This window comes from Pan troglodytes, chromosome 4 (genome assembly GCF_028858775.2).
Source record: "Pan troglodytes isolate AG18354 chromosome 4, NHGRI_mPanTro3-v2.0_pri, whole genome shotgun sequence".
Lineage (NCBI taxonomy): Eukaryota > Metazoa > Chordata > Mammalia > Primates > Hominidae > Pan > Pan troglodytes.
The window spans coordinates 42,224,425-42,237,064 of record NC_072402.2 but is presented as its reverse complement, the minus strand read 5'-3'; the positions used below and the strand labels follow the sequence as shown (position 1 = coordinate 42,237,064).

General features: G+C 42.5%; 1 protein-coding gene and 1 non-coding gene across 8 annotated transcripts in view; one reads left to right on the top strand and one right to left on the bottom strand.

Moving 5' to 3' along the window:
• ARHGEF28 (Rho guanine nucleotide exchange factor 28) overlaps window positions 1-12,640 on the top strand; it is a 314,548-nt gene that overhangs the window by 192,057 nt on the left and 109,851 nt on the right. The gene's annotated exons all lie outside the window — the stretch shown is intronic.
• Window positions 8,765-8,827, bottom strand: LOC112209322 (U7 small nuclear RNA). The gene has a single exon (XR_002944065.1). It is a non-coding gene; the product is annotated as a U7 small nuclear RNA (small nuclear RNA).

Below are 12,640 nucleotides of genomic sequence, written 5' to 3'. Positions count from 1 at the left end.
GTGCTTAGTATGTTTCTTCCCTTTGCTCTTTAGGAGGTGGTCCCTCCATTACTCTGGCCATAGGTCCAAATGATGCTGCCGACTTCTCACGTAACTTTGCCTTGCTGAGTGCAGTGGGATGGGAACCCCACCCAGACTAGGCTGATCACAGCACTCCTCCTGCCTGGGTCACAATGATTGGCCTGGGTTGGGCACATGATTTAAGCATAGCCAATCGGAATCCTTCCTTGGGATTATTCAAACTGGAGGTTGGTGGGTGATGTCTTCTTTCTTGGACGGCAGTGTCTTCTTTCTTGGGTGGCAATGCTGGATAGATTGGAGTGAAAACCATCAGCTGGAAGAAACCAGCCTGTAGTAGGAGGAAATACTGCAAACATGTAAAGAGAAGTAGATGAATGAGAGGGTCCTGCCTGTGTTCTGGGCCCTTGTTGCTGCCCAGGTTCCTGCCTCTCAAGGCTTGGATGCTTAATTCTTTTAGTTTTGTGAGCCACCCTCACATGCCTTCCATACATCTCCCTCCCTCCCTCTTTTATTTTTGTTTTAGCAAAGTCAGGTAAATATTTCTCCCACTTTTAACTATTAATCTCCAACTTGCTGTTTAAGATGCAGCTTGAGTGTACTTTTTACCAGGAGGCATTCTCTGAATTCCCTTGGGGTTCAGCATTGTATCTCCTGTGTCACTCTGCCTTGCGTACATTTTTAGGAAAGGCCCTCTCATTACTGTATCACAGCTGTTATTAAACCTCTATACCCTAAGACACTGAATTCCTTGAAGGCGGCCAGCCCATTATCACATCTCCGGCACTTGGATCCCAGAAAGTAGGCAGTGAATACTGAAAGTGCCTCGTGGCACAAATTTACCCACACTACACCCAGATAGTCTTTATCTACAATTGATCTGATCATCTTCATGGGGTCCCACTCTATAGGCAGTGGGGCAGGGGAGGGGAAAGGATATATTTTAGCCTAATATAGAAAACTTGGTCTGATACAATAATGTAAATAGTCATTTTTGGTGACTGATGGGTATCTTTACGTAAAATATTCAGTGTCTCAAATTTCTTCCCTCTCCTACTCTTCCTTGTCAAGCTGCTGTTGAATGTGATTTCCTGGTGACAGTGGAGGTTAATGGGGGGGGTGGAGGTGGAGGGATGGAAAGTCCCAATCCTTCAATCTACACTGCACCTCCTGGGTCCTCCTGGGTTCTGCTGTGGCTTGACTGGCCTAGGCTCTTCCCTGAGGCATGAGTGCTTTATTACTGAGTGTTCTGGCATCTGTGATAAAGGTCAGCAGCTGGGATTGTGGTGCTAGTCAGGACCTGGTGATTCTCCTTCTGGCTTTACCCTGACTTGGCCCCACCCTGGCTCTTACCCTACAGAAACCTTGGACTCTCTTCCCCTGGCTGCTGACCTAGATGCTTCCCCCAGAAACGTCTGCCATCTGGTCTCTTCCTTTGCACTATGGTGGGCTTCATGGCAGGCCACAGGTGCTCAATTCAGGCCACTTCCTGTTCTTCTCAGAGGGCTTCGGGATTTATGGGATCCCATTCTCACCATGCAGGCACCTGAGAGTGGCCCAGGAAAGCTGAGCCTGGCCCTGCTGCGTGACCTTGTTCTTCCTGCAAGTGTGCTTGGTAATGGTTGTCCTCATGATGGTGAGGGGTGGCCTGCAAAGTGATCTACTGCAGAGCCCCAGATGGAAGCAGGAAAAACCCACCGACCCTCAGAGTAGCCCATAGCTTATTTCACATTGTTCTTCAGAGGCAGGGAAAACACTTGTCTCATCTATCTGGTCAGTGTCATCCCTGACAATCGAGAGTCCTGGTTATGAATGTTGACAAATCCCACATCCAGCTCTCATTCATCCCTACCTACCCGGTAGTATCTTGGAGTTGCTCAGGATAATGAAACAGGATTCAGGAATTAAGTAGGGCTTCTCAACCAGAAGAAACAGAACAATTTGGAGGAATGCCAGGTAGTACTTGGCTTTCATCATTCATTCAGCCATTCTTCCGTTTATTCATTCATTCAAAATGTTTCTATTGAGGACACATAAAAAATAAGGGAAAAAACATACATTTCCATGGAGAATTCTCTATTTTGCTAGCATAGTTTTTTGTCTGTAGAACTCAATTACTTTTGAGGATATTTAGGGGGGCCGAAACACATATGGCTCTAGGGATAGGCACTGGAGAATAGAGCTCCTCATGAATTTGAAAGAAAGAAAATCATTTTTGTGTGCCAGTGTCTTTCCATTAGATTATAGGGGATCTGACTTATTCGTAGAGTTCTTTGTGATGATGACATATGGGGTATCTTCCTCATTAGTTTGTTTATATTTTTGGAGTCACTTGAAGTGGTCTTGTCAGAGTCCGCCGCTTCATTTGAGGTCTTTTGGTTTTATCATGGTGTTTTTATATATTAGGTTCTTCCCCTCTCAGTTTGCCAATTTTTCCTTGATGTGGACCAATTTGCTTTAGGCCTTGGAGAACTGCATCAAGAAGGAAGGGGCTTGTTGATTAAATCTAATCATGCCAAAGTCCACACACCACACATGACTGAATATCTGCTTGATTGCTTGAGGGAAGCAAGGGAAGAAAAAAGTTATTTATACATTCAAGAGTCCTTTTTCCAAACGTAAATGTAGGCAGTCTTGAAGGCTACTTTGTGCTACTACAATGAGGAGTGAGGACTTGGAAAGATTGGTTTTTGTTCTCAGAGGCCTGCAGTTTCCCCATCTTCTCCTGACTTCCCCCTATGTCTCTCCCCTATTATAAGGGAAAAGGCTTGTTTTCTTCTTCAATAATTTTGATTAGTTCCTTCAAAACAGTAGAATAGGACTATTTTTAAGGATCTGGTTTTAGAGACCCAAAGTGTACTTGTTATTTAGGAGGGGGTTTAAACTGTGCTTTTCCAGGGGGGAAGGAGGAGCTGGAGAAACAGCTCTCACTCCCAGCACCTCTGGAATCCACTGGCTTTGTCCCCAGCTGTTTCTGTGGCTAACAGGACTGCCCTGAGAGGCCCGACCTCCTTCCAGGGACCACTTTTCTTTCTAAAGGATCCCAGGAAGGTTAGGCAAGTTATGAGGGTGAATTGGGTATTTGGATTGAGACTCTAGTTTGGTGAACAGAGGTTCCCTGGGTTCTCTCAGATATTCTTGCTACATATTAAAATCTACAGAGTTCCTTTAGCTTACATATGACCCACAGGAAATTCCTGGGCTGAGGATAATTTTGGAATTTGGATGTATCCTCTCTGTAACCTCAGGTCCAACTCAGAAGAGTACGGCCAAGACTAATGTCAGGAAAAATCCTAAGAGAACCTTAAAAGAGGAATGGGTGAGGAGATGAATGCTAGTTTACCTCTGGAAATGTCCTGCCCACCCCATTTTTTTAGAGACAGGGTCTCACCCAGGCTGGAGTGCAGTGACAAGAACATAGCTCACTGCAGCTTCTAACTCCTGAGCTCAAGTGATCCTCCTGCCTCAGCCTCCTGAGTAGCTTGCATATACAGACATGCACCACCACATCCAGCTAATTTGTTTCATTTTTTTTTTTTGTAGAAACAAGGTCTCACTGTGTTGTCCAGGCTGGTCTCAAACTCCTGGGCTTAAGCATTCCTCCTACCTTGGCCTCCCAAAGTGCTGGATTATAGGCATGAGCCACTGCACCCAGCTCAGAAATGTTCACTTTCATTCTGAGGGTAGTTTTTCTTTCTTTCTTCTGGGTAACACTAAGACCATTGGTGAAAAGGACTTTCTATAAACTTCAGAACTTGGCGAAGGTCCCTTTGAATGAGGAAATCTGGGAGATTGTATACGCAGCGGCTGGGCTTTGCTCTCTGTCAGGACCGTGTTTGCGTTCTGGTTCAACCACTTAATAACCTGGGCAGGTTAATCACTTTCCCTGGGCCTTAGCTTTCTTGTCTACAAAACAAATATAGTAATGACTCATGCAGTTATGGAGAGTAAGTTTGGCAGATGGTTAAAAACAATTCTGTATGCTCTTGGGTAAAACGTTTCCAGTTAATACATTTATACATATATTATCAGATATGGTCGACTTACTGATAACCTACCATTTTGCATAAAATTACACAGCTTTACTTAAGAGGCACATTTTAAAAATATGACTTTTTCAGATTCTTATTTTAGGTCTAAGGATGGTTATTCTTAAAAATCTAGAAATTACAGATAGTAAAGAGTTGAAAATAAAAACTGCTTATATTTTGTCACCTAGAAATAGCAGTTGACATCTTAGTTTATCTTTTAGGTCTTTGAGTCTTGAGTGTCTTGAAAGTTGTTGTACTCTTAAACAAAATGAGATAATGTATCTACTGTTCTATGAATGTTTTCTCAGCAAGACTCAGCAAACTGCCAGGGGTGAATAGGGCAGGGCCAGGAAGTGGGCGAACATACCTAGGTACAAGTCACACTGTAACACATTAATGAAACTTCTTAATGGAAAAATACCAGACATTGCTCAAATACCATTTTCTTTGGTTCAAAATAGGATACTTGGTAACCCTAATTATTACATAAAGGACTTTGAACTACATAGCAGAGTGTCTGCAGAGAGCCACCATTGATTAGCTGTGTGCCCTTGGGAAGTTACTTAAATAGCACTGCAGTTTCCTCATCTGTCAAATGGAATTGTTTTGGGGATGAAATGTGTTAATAAATATTAATCATACAGTGCCTGGTTCAGAGTAAGCACCATAGTTATGTTAGCTACAATAGTAGTAGTGTCTGGTATAATTACCCAGTGTGTAGCAGGTGTTCCAGAGATGCTGACTCTTATAGTAGTTCATATTTTACATCTAATTCCTCCTTTTTAATGTTTTTCTTCCTGATATCTTCTTCCCAGTACCTTTACTTTGCATATCTGCCTGATCATCCCATTATTTTGCTAGCAAAGGGGTAGCCTATCTGATATTTTAAATAAAGGATTAAACAGCAATACTCTTGGGCTACTGCTACCAGAAGGCATAAGAGGTGCATGGTATTGTGGTGTTTTACACAATCTGTTTGTAGCTGAGACCCTAGTCGGGAAGTTACTTATCCTACCAGGAAGAGCAAAATAAAACTCTCATTCCCAGAGTGTGATAGATGACATAGGACAAAATATAGAGATAATAGAAAGAGCTCAGAGAAGAAGGAAAGCCTCCTGGCTGGGTCAGGGGACCTCCTGGGGAATAGACAATACTCACTGGGGTTTGAAGACTTTTTTTTTTTTTTTTTGAGATGGAGTCTCAGTCTGTTGCCCAGGCTGGAGTGCGGTAGCATGATCTCGGCTCACTGCAACCTCTGCCTCCCAGGTTCAAGTGATTCTCCTGCCTCAGCTGCCCGAGTAGCTGGGATTACAGCATGCGCCATCACGCCCGGCTAATTTTTGTACTTTTAATAGAGACAGGGTTTTGCCGTGTTGTCCAGGGTGGTCTTGAACTCCTGACCTCAGGTGATTCACCCACCTTGGCCTCCCAAAGTGCTGGGATTATAGGCGTGAGCCACTGCGCCAGACCTGAAGATGTTTTTTTAAGAGTCGCTGATAGAGGCTGAGGGCTCCATCCTGGGCCCAGCAGGTTGCACAGTACCTGGTGATCAGTAGACACTCAGTAAGTGTTGAAAAAAAGAATGAATGAATGGGTGAATAAGTGAATGAAAGAAGACAGTGACACTCCCATCACAACGTATAGCAAGGAGAGCCTATCACAAGAAAACCTCAGAATCTGAGAAAACATTACTAGATCTGAAGAGAATTTTCTGTTCTTGATGATAAATTATTTATCTCTTCAGTGAATATTCATTATCCACTGCCTGCCTGTATGGTTTTAGGTACTGGGGAGATGGTGAACAAAACTGTCTTTGAAGTTGCTGTTCTCATGGAGCATATGTTTTATTGGAAGGAAACAGATGACATACAACAAGCAAATAAATCCCTAATATGCTAGGTGATGGTAAGGGGCATGAGTGAAAATAAAGCAAGGGTTGGCGGTTGCCATTTCATATAAGATGATCAGGGAGAGCCTCTTTGGTAGGATGACACTGGGGCAGAGATGAGAAGAAAGTGAGAAAGCAAGGCATCTGCATATCCAGGGGAAGAGCCATGCTGGAAGGTGGAGCAGCAAGTGCAAGTGGCCTGAGGCAAAAACAGCAAGGAGGCTTGTGGGGCTGGAGTAGAGTAGTGGGCAGGGCTTCCGAGAGGCTGGGAGAGAGTGGAGGAGGGGCAGGCAACGGGAGGCACTGTAGGTCATGGAAAACTCTGGCCTTCACTCAGAATGAGATGGGAACTCATTGGAGAACCTTGCAGAGGCATGACATGACTCGATTTCCTTTGTCTATCCTGTGGCGAAAAGGCTATGGAGGGCCAAGAGTAGGAGCAGAGAGACTACTGTTGTAACAGTTCAGGAAGAAGACCGTGGTGGCTTGCCTGGTGTTGCAGTGGAGGTGATGAGAAAGGTCAGATTCTGAATCCAGTTGTGAAAGAAAGAAAACAGTTAAGGGTGACTCCAAGGAAAGACAGAATTGCCATTTTTTGGGAGGAGAAGCTGGGTGTCGGGGTGGGAATCAAGAGTTCAGCTTTGGACCTGTTGTGCTTGAAATGACTGCTAGGACAACTAGGAGGAGATATTGAGGGGATAGTGTGACTCAGGGGAGTGGTCTGGACATCTGGACTGGAGTTGAAAATGTGAGAGTCATCATCATATGATGGTGTGTGATGCCATGCTGTCAGATAACCAAGGGAAGAGTGGAGAGAGTGGAGTTTGAGGACTGACCCTAAAGTAGTACAACCTGCCAACATCCAGAAGATGAGGAGGAACCTGCTCTAGGGCCTGAGAAGAAAAGGCCAGCAAGGTGGGAGGAGAACCTAGAGAGCCTGATGTCCTGGAGGATAAGGACAGGAAATGATCAACTGTATTAAATACTGCTGTAGGTCACAGAAGGTGCGACTGAGAGCTGACTATAGGTTCTGTCATTTGAAGGTCTTTGGTGACCATGATGGGCACTGTTTCAGCAGAGTGTTAGGAATTGAACTCTAAAGTAAGGCTCACCCTTTTTATGGTGGTTAGTTATTCTCAGTGAACGTTTCTGCTGTTCATAAAGGTCTAGAGTTAAAACAAAATACCATGAATGAATGAAACCAATCTACTCAGCCACAGTTAAGAGATACCTGTACTGAGAGGCCCTCACCTGACTTTCGCGCTCTGGCATCCAGAGTGGGCCAAACCAGGTCAGCAGCAGGTTTGCAGAAAACTGCCTTAGCTGGGTTTGTTTATATCTGGGCGTGGGTCACTTACATAACCAGTCAAGTAGGCCACATTTTGCTTTAGCTACAAGGCTCTTAGCTTCTTAAGGGAGAGGTGGATTTTGTTGGAAATCAGTTGAAGAAGCCCTAGGCTGGGCCGTGTCATTAACTGTTTCCTGCTAGACTTGAAGTAGTTGTCAATGTCAGAAGGGAGGCATCCTGCAACTGCCTCTCCCTCTCCCCCTTACTAGTTCCAATTCCCCTTCTTTCTATGGGTGGAATCTATTTACTTTCAATTGACTCCCCTGTGTCACCTGGTTAGAGCATTTAGTACAGGAAGGATGGGCTGATGAAAATTTTGACCTCACGGAGCCCTTGTGGAGTCACCTAGATCACATTACAAAGCAGTGAGAATAGGAGAGCGGAGAGCTGGGGATCCCCTTGGAGTTGCTGTTTATCCTCCAGGCACTTTGCAGTGAGAAGCTGGCCCGAGTCCACTTCATCATGTTAGGACATCTTAGTTTCTGAAATCCTGCCTTTGTTCTTGAGAAATGCTGTCTCTGATTGTCTAACTTTATCCTGCAGTTATAATCCCTCCCATTTCATGAGAGCTCATCCTTCAGTCCTTGGAGGTAAATCCTATAGGCAGTTTGATGGCTTTTCTTTCTCTTCACATTTTATGTTTTTCAGTTAACCGTGTCCAGGATAGATTTTTCAAAATTTCTTAACACCAGCTAAGTCTGATATAAAAGTCACAACATTTTAAATGTGCTTCGTGAAGCAAATGGAATGTTTTGTGCGTGCCAGTGGCCTTGGGTTGTTTTTGAATGTGTAACATTATAGCAGGGGTTGAAATTATTTTTAAAAAGAGTCAGAACTAAAATTATGCAACCTCATTTACTTTTTAAATATTTAGGAAGCATAACTAATAAAGAATTTATAGGGTGCTTACTATGTCAGAGTCTGCTCTAATCACTTAAAATATTAACTCATTTAATTTTCAGAATAATTCTATGAGATGGATATATTATTGCCTTATTTTACAGATCAGGAAATGCAAGCACAGAGAGCTTAAGTAACTTGCCCCAGGTCACACAGCTAATGGGTGGTGGAGTAGAGACTTGAACCCAGGCAGTTCAGGGCTCATGCTTTTAACCACTGCAACACACGAGTGTTTTTCACTAATTTAAAATCTGCAGCCATTTTTCTAAAATGGGAGTTGAGCTTTGGCTACTTTTATATTGTCTTTGAAATATATGCTTACCAAATATTAAAAATTATCAACAAAAATATAATGTTCATTTCTAGCTAAGAAAAACTTCCTATAAGACAGCATTAATTTAAAACAAGTAGCTGGTTCTTATTGCAAATTATTTCTATATGCTCATTGAAAAAGCAGTCCATTTTTGGGGTCAATAACTTTTTCACTTAATTTGTTACTGGAGTAGTTACATGTAGAAGTGATAAAATCATATTTCTTGAAAATATTGAAAAGATACCTTTAAAAAAAGAAACTATTTTTGGGGACTTTCTGACCTAACCCAAAAAGCCTGCTAGACAAATTTGAAAAGGGCTGTAACACTTAAAAAAAATGAAACTATTATAGCTTTTCCTTTGAATAGGCTGAAGCATGGTAGAGCAATTAGCCACTTCAATATACGTAGCTGATGTTTACTTGAAAGTGTCCTTTAAGGCTTATTTTCCTTTCACGATCAGTCTTCTGCTGGTTTTAAGCCCATTATTTGCAGTGGCTAGTGTTGAAGTTAATAAAGGAGTGGTGGTCCTGTTAGTCTGCATCACTTTCTGGTTTGTGAGTCTGTGTTCACTTCTAGATCCTATTGTCTTGAGGCATCCTTTGACAAGTAGAGGCTATGTATGCCTCAGAAAAATACTCAAAAGGATGTTTGTGCCAATGTTATTAATGATTGCAGCAAGTGACTAAATCTACATGTCAGGTTCTAGGTGACAGAAGTAGAGAGGAGATTATGCTGGATTATGCTCTTGCACACCCATGTCCTTCACAAGACTTACTGTCTCGGTGGAGCCATTACCCGAGTGACAGGAAGATGACATGGGCTAAGCCACCTTTTCTTCCTTTCCTTTCCTTTTTCCTTTCTCCTTTCCTTTCCTTTTTCCTTTCCTTTCCTTTCCTTTTCCTTTTTTCTCTCTCTCTTTCTCTTTCTTTCTCTCTGTCTCTTTCTCTTTCTTTCTCTCTCTCTTTCTCTTTCTTTCTCTCTTCCTCTCTTTCTGTCCTTCCTTCCTTTCCTTCCTTTCCTTCTTTTCCTTTTTTCTTTTTCCTTTTTCTTCTTTGAGACAGGGTGTTACTTATTCTGTCGTCCAGGCTGGAGTGTAGTGGCGCTATCACAGCTCACTGCAGCCTCCACCTCCCAGGCTCAAGCAATCCTCTCACTTCAGCTTCCTGAGTAGCTGGGACTACAGGTCTGCACCACCACACCCATCTGATTTTTGTATTTTTAGTGGAGACAGGGTTTAGTCATGTTGCCCAGGCTGGTCTTGAACTCCTGGGCTCAAGTGATTCACCTGCCTCAGTCTCACAAATTGCTGGGATTACAGGTGTGTGAGCCACCGTACCTGGCATAGGCCACTTTTTGAAAGTGTATGGTGAATTCTTCTAGGAATAGTCCATCTTGGAGATGTCCACAAACACAAAGATGACATTGAATCATAGAGTCATGCAGGTATTTTCTTTTGGGCATTCTGTTGATTGAAGGAGAAAGTCTCAGTGTGGTACCCTTGCATCTTTAACATTTCTTGAATCCTTCAGAATCTCCCTTTACAACAAAGAATCAGAATCTAATTTCATTGTTTTGTTTGCATGATTTCAGTACATATAATTCCCTTCTTTTTTTTGGGATGGAATCTCACTCTGTCGCCAAGGCTGGAGTGCAGTGGCGCAATCTCGGCTCACTGCAACCTCCATCTCTGGGTTCAAGCAATTCTCCTGCCTCAGCCTTCCGAGTAGCTGGGACTACAGGCATGTGCCACCATGCCCAGCTAATTTTTTACAATTTTTAGTAGAGACAGGGTTTTGTCATGTTAGCCAGGATGGTCTCGATTTCCTGACCTTGTGATCTGCCTACCTCAGCCTCCCAAAGTGCTGGGATTACAGGCGTGAGCCACCACGCCTAGCCTTCCCTTCTACTTTTGACAGGAATAATATTGGCTTTCTATGTACAGTGGGGATAAGATTTTTCTCAATATTAGGTATCTTTTAAATTAATTTTATTTAAAGAAAAAAGGCGAGTCCATTTAAAGATGGGTACTAAAGAATATAGCTGAATATATCCATGAAACAATACAGGTGATATGTAAATATGGCAAAATTGTGAATTTGGTAGAAGAATGAGAAAAGCTTGGGAAGTGTTGTTCTAATATCTAATATGTCTGGTTTTGTAGAGACCCACAATCTCTTCTTTGAAATTCTTGGGACCAGATTTGTTTTGGAATTCCGAATTTTCAGATCTTTTTGGCCTGGTGTTCATACTGATATGATATGACTCCCATAGGAGACACTGGGGCAATGCTATCATCAAGTGTATTAATATTTCTGCAGCAAAATGTATGACATTGACACCAAGTAGAGCAAATAAAGAATATGCATAGTCCAATGTGGGCTCAGGTCAGATTGTGCCACAGAATATGTTTTTGAACCAAACTTATGGGGAAAATTCTGATTTTCAGAGCTTTCTGGATTTCAGAATTGCAGTTAAGACAATGTAGACTGGCCGGGCGTGGTGGCTCATGCCTGTAATCCCAGCACTTTGGGAGGCCGAGGCGGCTGAATCACGAGGTCAGCAGGTCGAGACCATCCTGGCTAACACGGTGAAACCCCGTCTCTACTGAAAAATACAAAAAATTAACTGGGTGTGGTGGCGGGCACCTGTAGTCCTAGCAACTTAGGAGGCTGAGGCAGGAGAATGGCGTGAACCTGGGAGGTGGAGCTTGCAGTGAGCCGAGATAGTGCCACTGCACTCCAGCTTGGTGACAGAGCGAAACTCCATCTCAAAAAAAGAAAAAAAAAAAAAAATGTTTTTCTTTAACATTGTATGTTTCCTCCAGAAGCTTAATGAGTCTCACACTTCAGTGTTCTGTGTGGAGAGGAGATAGATTTAGAAGCAGAATCTGAAGCCAGGGCCATTTGACTTGTGAAACTACAATTCATACAACTTTGGAACTTTTATGATGTCCTCATTACCTTCCAAGAAAGAATGGATTTTTTTTTTGCTCATGGTACATCAGCCCAACAGTTATTAATCTTTTTTTATTTCCTGATTCACTCCCATGGGCTTATCAGGTTTTATGTTATGACATAGATAAGACAGGTAGTGGGACATGTGACATTTCTAATGGACTAACAGCAGTACTATCCCTATGTACCTATTCAAGAAAACTTACGGGGATGTAAGTGAGGATGGCATTTACTGTAGGTATAACATTGACTCTGCCCTGTGAAAGTCATTTAAACATACTGAAAATCTGTTATTACCATAACACACTATGATTAGTATTAATAACCTTGCACTTCACACTGAACATGGTTAAAAATTGCTATCCATAATAATTACAAATATAATAGTAATTCTGACAAATAATATTTATTGAGCATTTTTTACCAGGCATGTGTCAAGTCTTTACATGTCTGAACGCACTTAATCCTCATAACCACACTATGAGGAAAGCATAATAGTAATCTGCTTTTATGGATGAGGAAACTTTGTGAAGATATCTAGAGGGCTAGTAAACTAGCCAAGGTCACAAGACACAAGGCATTCTAGCTTGAGTGTGTTTTATTGCCTTTGACTCTTCATTCTCTACAAACACAGTAACAGCTTAACTCTCTGGGACTCAATTTTAGGCAACCTCATCTATTTGGAACAAAGCTGAGACATGAAAGCAAGCACAAACATTTCCGTAACCAAAATAGAAGTAAAATTCTCCACGTGTGAGATTCTGCATGTTAGCAAGCAGTACCGAGCCAGAACTGCTAGGCTGTGTACTCTCTTGGGTCCTTTGATAGAGGGTCATTGAATCTGAGCATGTCAGTGGAAACTGAGGATCACAGTACAGTCACTAATACTTCTAAGTTATTAATAAAGGGAAATTAAGTTTAGTTATCAATAAAGGGAAATGTATAGTTTTTGTTTGTTTGTTTTGAGATGGAGTTTCACTCTTGTTGCCTAGTCTGGAGTGCAATGGCACGGTCTCGGTTCACCGCAACCTCCACCTCCCAGGTTCAAGTGCTTCTCCTGTGTCAGCCTCCTGAGTAGCTGGGATCACAGGCATGCGCCACCATGCCCAGCTAATTTTGTATTTTTTGTAGAGATGGGGTTTCTCCATGTTGGTCAGGCTGGTCTCGAACTCCCAACCTCAGGTGAT